Raw genomic sequence first — 9469 nt, forward strand, 5'->3', positions numbered from 1 at the left:
CCACTACTGTACCCTACACTGTACCATAGCCACTACTGTACCATAGCCATTGCTGTACCCTCTACTGTACATAGCCTCTACTGTACCCTATACTGTACCATAGCCTCTACTGTACCTTATACTGTACCATAGCCACTACTGTACCTATACTGGATCATAGTCACTACTCTACCCTATACTGCACCATAGCCACAATTGTAGCCTATAGTGTACCATAGCCACTACTGTACCCTATACTGTACCATAGCCGCTGCTGTACCCTATACTGTACCATAGCCACTGCTGTACCCTATACTGTACCCTAGCCACTGCTGTGCCCTATACTGTACCATAGCCACTGCTGTGCGGTATACTGCACCATAACCACTACTGTACCCTATACTGTATCATAGCCACTACTGTACCCTATACTGCACCATAGCCACTACTGTACCATAGCCACTACTGTACCCTCTACTGTATCATAGTCACTACTGTACCCTATACTGCACCATAGCCCCCCATTGTACCCTATACTGTACCATAGCCACTGCTGTACCCTACACTGCATCATAGCCACTACTGTACCCTAAACTGTATCATAGCCACTGCTGTACCCTATACTGCACCATAGCCACTATAGTACCCTATACTGTACCATAGCCGCTACTGTACCCTATACTGTACCATAGCCACTACTGTACCCTACACTGTAGCATAGTCACTGCTGTACTCTATTCTGCACCATAGCCATTATTGTACCCTATACTGTACCATAGCCACTGCTGTACCCTATACTGCACCATAGCCACTATTGTACCCTATACTGTACCATAGCCACTACTGTACCTATACTGTATCATATCCACTGCTGTACCCTATACTGCACCATAGCCACTATTGTGCCCTATACTGTACCATAGCCACTGCTGTACCCTATACTGTACCATAGCCACTGCTGTACCCTATACTGTACCATAGCCACTACTGAAACCGATACTGTACCATAGCCACTGCTGTACCCTATACTGTGCCATAGCCACTGCTGTACCCTATACTGTATCATAGCCACTACTGTACCCGATACTGTTCCATAGCCACTACTGAACCCTACACTACCATAGCCACTGCTGTAACATATACTGTACCATAGCCACTGCTGTACCCTACACTGCACCATAGCCACTGCTGTACCCTATAATGTACCATAGCCACTGATGTACCCTATACTGTACCATAGCCACTACTGTAACTATACTGTACCATAGCCACTGCTGTACCCTATACTGTACCATAGCCACTACTGCACCCTATACTGTACCATAGCCACTGCTGTACCCTATACTGTACCATAGCCACTACTGCACCCTATACTGTACCATAGCCACTACTGTACCCTATACTGTACCATAGCCACTACTGTACCTATACTGTACCATAGCCACTGCTGTACCCTATACTGTACCATAGCCTCTACTGTACCTTATACTGTACCATAGCCACTACTGTACCTATACTGTATCATAGTCACTACTCTACCCTATACTGCACCATAGCCACAATTGTAGCCTATAGTGTACCATAGCCACTACTGTACCCTATACTGTACCATAGCCGCTGCTGTACCCTATACTGTACCATAGCCACTGCTGTACCCTATACTGTACCATAGCCACTGCTGTGCCCTATACTGTATCATAGTCACTGCTGTACCCTATACTGTACCATAGTCACTGCTGTACCCTATACTGCACCATAGCCACTATTGTACCCTATACTGCACCATAGCCACTACTGTACCCTCTACTGTATCATAGTCACTACTGTACCCTATACTGCACCATAGCCCCCCATTGTACCCTATACTGTACCATAGCCACTGCTGTACCCTACACTGCATCATAGCCACTACTGTACCCTATACTGTATCATAGCCACTGCTGTACCCTATACTGCACCATAGCCACTACTGTACCATAGCCACTACTGTACCCTACACTGTATCATAGTCACTGCTGTACTCTATTCTGCACCATAGCCATTATTGTACCCTATACTGTACCATAGCCACTGCTGTACCCCATACTGCACCATAGCCACTATTGTGCCCTATACTGTACCATAGCCACTGCTGTACCCTATACTGTACCATAGCCACGACTGCACCATAGCCACTACTGTACCCTATACTGTACCATAGCCGCTGCTGTACCATATACTGTACCATAGCCACTGCTGTACACTATACTGTACCATAGCCACTGCTGTACCCTATACTGTATCATAGTCACTGCTGTACCCTATACTGCACCATAGCCACTATTGTACCCTATACTGTACCATAGCCACTACTGTGCCGTATACTGCACGATAGCCACTACTGTACCCTATACTGTATCATAGCCACTACTGTACCCTATACTGCACCATAGCCACTACTGTACCATAGCCACTACTGTACCCTCTACTGTATCACAGTCACTACTGTACCCTATACTGCACCATAGCCCCCCATTGTACCCTATACTGTACCATAGCCACTGCTGTACCCTACAGTGCATCATAGCCACTACTGTACCCTATACTGTATCATAGCCACTGCTGTACCCTATACTGCTCCATAGCCACTACTGTACCCTATACGGTACCACAGCCACTACTGTACCTATACTGTACCATAGCCACTACTGTACCCTACACTGTATCATAGTCACTCCTGTACTCTATTCTGCACCATAGCCACTATTGTACCCTATACTGTACCATAGCCACTGCTGTTCCCTATACTGTACCATAGGCACTACTGTACCCTATACTGTACCATAGGCACTACTGTACCCTATACTGTACCATAGCCATTACTGTACCCTATACTGTACCACAGCCACTGCTGTACCTATACTGTACCAGAGCCACTGCTGTACCCTACACTGTACCATAGCCACTGCTGTACCCTACATTGTACTATAGCCACTGCTGTACCCTACACTGTACCACAGCCACTGTTGTACCCTATACTGTACCAAAGCCATGACTGTACCCTATACTTTACCATAGCCACTATTGTACCCTATACTGTAAGATAGCGACTGTTGTACCCTATACTTTACCATAGCCACTGCTGTACCCTATACTGTACCATAGCCACTATTGTACCCTACACTGTACCATAGCCACTACTGTACCCTACACTGTACCATAGCCACGACTGTACCCTACACAGTACCATAGCCTCTACTGTAACCTATATTGTACCATAGCCACTGCTGAACCCTATACTGTACCATTGCCACTGCTGTACCCTACACTGTACCATAGCCACTACTGTACCCTACACTGTGCCGCAGCCACTGCTGTAGCCTATACTGTACCATAGCCACTGCTGTACCCTATACTGTACCATAGCCATTGCTGTACCCTACACTGTACCACAGCCACTGCTGTACCCTATACTGTACCATAGCCACTGCTGTACCCTATACTGTACCATAGCCACTGCTGTACCCTATACTGTACCATAGCCACTGCTGTACCCTACACTGTACCATAGCCACTACTGTACCCTACACTGTGCCACAGCCACTGCTGTAGCCTATACTGTACCATAGCCACTGCTGTACCCTATACTGTACCATAGCCATTGCTGTACCCTACACTGTACCACATCCACTGCTGTACCCTATACTGTACCATAGCCACTGCTGTACCCTACACAGTATCATAGCCACTACTGTACCCTACACTGTACCACAGCCACTACTTTAGCCTATATTGTACCATAGCCACTGCTGTACCCTACACTGTACCATAACCACTACTGTACCCTACACTGTACCACAGCCACTACTTTACCCTATATTGTACCATAGCCACTGCTGTACCCTACTCTGTACCATAGCCACTACTGTACCCTACACTGTACCATAGCCACTACTGTACCCTATACTGTACCATAGCCACTACTGTACCATAGCCTCTACTGTACCTATACTGTAACATAGCCACTACTGTACCCTATACTGTACCATAGCCATGACTGTACCCTATACTGTACCATAGCCACTGCTGTGCCCTATACTGTACCATAGCCATGACTGTACCCTATACTGTACCATAGCCACTGCTGTGCCCTATACTGTACCATAGCCACTACTGTAACCTATATTGTACCACAGCCACTGCTGTACCCTATACTGTGCCATAGCCACTGCTGTACCCTATACTGTACCATAGACACTACTGTACCCTATACTGTACCATAGCCACTACTGAACCCTACACTACCATAGCCACTGCTGTACCCTATACTGTACCATAGCCACTGCTGTACCCTATACTGCACCATAGCCACTATTGTACCTTATACTGTACCATAGCCACTGCTGTACCCTGTACTGCATCATAGCCACGGCTGTACCTACACTGCACCATAGCCACTGCTGTTCCCTATATTGTACCATAGCCAATGCTGTACCCTATACTGTACCATAGCCACTACTGTACCATAGCCACTACTGTACCTATGCTTTATCATAGTCACTGCTGTATTCTATACTGCACCATAGCCACCATTGTACCCTATACTGTACCATAGCCACTGCTGTACCCTATACTGTAACATAGCCACTATTGTACCCTATACTGTACCATAGCCACTACTGTACCCTAGCCACTGCTGTATCCTACACTCTACCATAGCCATTACTGTACCCAAATGGTACCATAGCCACTACTGTGCCCTAAACTGTACCATAGCTACTACTGTACCCTACACTGTACCATAGCCACAACTGTACCATAGCCACTACTGTACCTTATACTGTACCATAGCCACTACTGTACCCTATACTGTATCATAGTCACTACTGTACCCGATACTGCACCATAGCCACTATTGTACCCTATACTGTACCATAGCCGCTGCTGTACCCTATACTGTACCATAGCCACTGCTGTACCCTATACTGTACCATAGCCACTGCTGTACCCTATACTGTACCATAGCCACTACTGTGCCCTATACTGTACCATAGCCACTACTGTACCTATACTGTACCATAGCCACTGCTGTACCCTATACTGTACCATAGCCACTACTGTACCCTATACTGTACCAAAGCCACTACTGTACCATAGCCACTACTGTACCCTAAACTGTACCATAGCCACTACTGTACCCTACACTGTACCATAGCCACTACTGTACCATAGCCATTGCTGTACCCTCTACTGTACATAGCCTCTACTGTACCCTATACTGTACCATAGCCTCTACTGTACCTTATACTGTACCATAGCCACTACTGTACCTATACTGGATCATAGTCACTACTCTACCCTATACTGCACCATAGCCACAATTGTAGCCTATAGTGTACCATAGCCACTACTGTACCCTATACTGTACCATAGCCGCTGCTGTACCCTATACTGTACCATAGCCACTGCTGTACCCTATACTGTACCCTAGCCACTGCTGTGCCCTATACTGTACCATAGCCACTGCTGTGCGGTATACTGCACCATAACCACTACTGTACCCTATACTGTATCATAGCCACTACTGTACCCTATACTGCACCATAGCCACTACTGTACCATAGCCACTACTGTACCCTCTACTGTATCATAGTCACTACTGTACCCTATACTGCACCATAGCCCCCCATTGTACCCTATACTGTACCATAGCCACTGCTGTACCCTACACTGCATCATAGCCACTACTGTACCCTAAACTGTATCATAGCCACTGCTGTACCCTATACTGCACCATAGCCACTATAGTACCCTATACTGTACCATAGCCGCTACTGTACCCTATACTGTACCATAGCCACTACTGTACCCTACACTGTAGCATAGTCACTGCTGTACTCTATTCTGCACCATAGCCATTATTGTACCCTATACTGTACCATAGCCACTGCTGTACCCTATACTGCACCATAGCCACTATTGTACCCTATACTGTACCATAGCCACTACTGTACCTATACTGTATCATATCCACTGCTGTACCCTATACTGCACCATAGCCACTATTGTGCCCTATACTGTACCATAGCCACTGCTGTACCCTATACTGTACCATAGCCACTGCTGTACCCTATACTGTACCATAGCCACTACTGAAACCGATACTGTACCATAGCCACTGCTGTACCCTATACTGTGCCATAGCCACTGCTGTACCCTATACTGTATCATAGCCACTACTGTACCCGATACTGTTCCATAGCCACTACTGAACCCTACACTACCATAGCCACTGCTGTAACATATACTGTACCATAGCCACTGCTGTACCCTACACTGCACCATAGCCACTGCTGTACCCTATAATGTACCATAGCCACTGATGTACCCTATACTGTACCATAGCCACTACTGTAACTATACTGTACCATAGCCACTGCTGTACCCTATACTGTACCATAGCCACTACTGCACCCTATACTGTACCATAGCCACTGCTGTACCCTATACTGTACCATAGCCACTACTGCACCCTATACTGTACCATAGCCACTACTGTACCCTATACTGTACCATAGCCACTACTGTACCTATACTGTACCATAGCCACTGCTGTACCCTATACTGTACCATAGCCTCTACTGTACCTTATACTGTACCATAGCCACTACTGTACCTATACTGTATCATAGTCACTACTCTACCCTATACTGCACCATAGCCACAATTGTAGCCTATAGTGTACCATAGCCACTACTGTACCCTATACTGTACCATAGCCGCTGCTGTACCCTATACTGTACCATAGCCACTGCTGTACCCTATACTGTACCATAGCCACTGCTGTGCCCTATACTGTATCATAGTCACTGCTGTACCCTATACTGTACCATAGTCACTGCTGTACCCTATACTGCACCATAGCCACTATTGTACCCTATACTGCACCATAGCCACTACTGTACCCTCTACTGTATCATAGTCACTACTGTACCCTATACTGCACCATAGCCCCCCATTGTACCCTATACTGTACCATAGCCACTGCTGTACCCTACACTGCATCATAGCCACTACTGTACCCTATACTGTATCATAGCCACTGCTGTACCCTATACTGCACCATAGCCACTACTGTACCATAGCCACTACTGTACCCTACACTGTATCATAGTCACTGCTGTACTCTATTCTGCACCATAGCCATTATTGTACCCTATACTGTACCATAGCCACTGCTGTACCCCATACTGCACCATAGCCACTATTGTGCCCTATACTGTACCATAGCCACTGCTGTACCCTATACTGTACCATAGCCACTGCTGTACCATAGCCACTACTGAAACCTATACTGTACCATAGCCACTGCTGTACCCTATACTGTGCCATAGCCACTGCTGTACCCTATACTGTATCATAGCCACTACTGTACCCGATACTGTTCCATAGCCACTTCTGTACCCTGTACTGCATCATAGCCACTATTGTACCCTATACTGTACCATAGCCACTTCTGTACCCTGTGCTGCATCATAGCCACTACTGTACCCTATACTGTATCATAGCCACTGCTGTACCCTGCACTGCACCATAGCCACTGCTGTACCCTATAATGTACCATAGCCACTGATGTATCCTATACTGTACCATAGCCACTACTGTAACTATACTGTACCATAGCCACTGCTGTACCCTATACTGTACCATAGCCACTACTGCACCCTATACTGTACCATAGCCACTACTGTACCATAGCCACTACTGTACCCTAGCCACTACTGTACCATAGCCACTGCTGTACCCTATACTGTACCATAGCCACTACTGTAACTATACTGTAACATAGCCACTGCTGTACCCTATACTGTACCATAGCCACTACTGTACCATAGCCACTACTGTACCCTATACTGTACCATAGCCACTACTGTACCCTATACTGTACCATAGCAATACTGTACCATAGCCACTACTGTACCTAAACTGTACCATAGCCACTACTGTACCCTATACTGTACCATCACCACAATTGTAGCCTATAGTGTACCATAGCCACTACTGTACCCTATGCTGTACCATAGCCGCTGCTGTACCCTATACTGTACCATAGCCACTGCTGTACCCTATACTGTACCATAGCCTCTGCTGTACCCTATACTGTACCATAGCCACGACTGAAACCTGTACTGTACCATAGCCACTGCTGTACCCTATACTGTGCCATAGCCACTGCTGTACCCTATACTATACCATAGCCACTATTGTACCCTATACTGTACCATAGCCACTACTGAACCCTACACGACCGTAGCCGCTGCTGTGACATATACTGTACCATAGCCACTGCTGTACCCAATACTGCACCATAGCCACTATTGTACCCTATACTGTACCATAGCCACTTCTGTACCCTGCACTGCATCATAGCCACTACTGTACCCTATACTGTATCATAACCACTGCTGTACCCTATAATGCACCATAGCCACTATTGTACCCTATACTGTACCATAGCCACTGCTGTACCCTATACTGTACCATAGCCACTGCTGTACCCTATACTGTACCATAGCCACTACTGAAACCTATACTGTACCATAGCCACTGCTGTACCCTATACTGTGCCATAGCCACTGCTGTACCCTATACTGTACCATAGCCACTACTGTACCCGATACTGTTCCATAGCCACTACTGAACCCTACACTACCATAGCCACTGCTGTAACATATACTGTACCATAGCCACTGCTGTACCCTATACTGCACCATAGCCACTATTGTACCCTATACTGTACCATAGCCACTTCTGTACCCTGTACTGCATCATAGCCACTGCTGTAACCTATACTGTACCATAACCACTGCTGTACCCTATACTGCACCATAGCCACTATTGTACCCTATACTGTACCATAGCCACTTCTGTACCCTGTACTCCATTATAGCCACTACTGTACCCTCTACTGTATCATAGCCACTGCTGTACCCTACACTGCACCATAGCCACTGCTGTACCCTATACTGTACCATAGCCACTGCTGTGCCCTATACTGTACCATAGCCACTGCTGTACCTATACTGTACCATAGCCACTACTACCTATACTGTACCATAGCCACTACTGTACCCTAAACTGTACCATAGCCACTACTGTACGCTACACTGTACCATAGCCACTACTGTACCATATACTGTACCATAGCCATTGCTGTACCCTCTACTGTACCATAGCCTCTACTGTACCTTATACTGTACCATAGCCACTACTGTACCTATACTGGATCAAAGTCACTACTGTACCCTGTACTGCACCATAGCCACAATTGTAGCCTATAGTGTACCATAGCCACTACTGTACCCTATACTGTACCATAGCCGCTGCTGTACCCTATACTGTACCATAGCCACTGCTGTACCCTATACTGTACCATAGCCACTGCTGTACCCTATACTGTATCATAGTCACTGCTGTACCCTATACTGCACCATAGCCACTATTGTACCCT

This window comes from Somniosus microcephalus, chromosome 6 (assembly GCF_052327205.1).
Source record: "Somniosus microcephalus isolate GS21.2 chromosome 6, FLI_Smic_1.0, whole genome shotgun sequence".
Taxonomy (NCBI): Eukaryota; Metazoa; Chordata; class Chondrichthyes; order Squaliformes; family Somniosidae; genus Somniosus; species Somniosus microcephalus.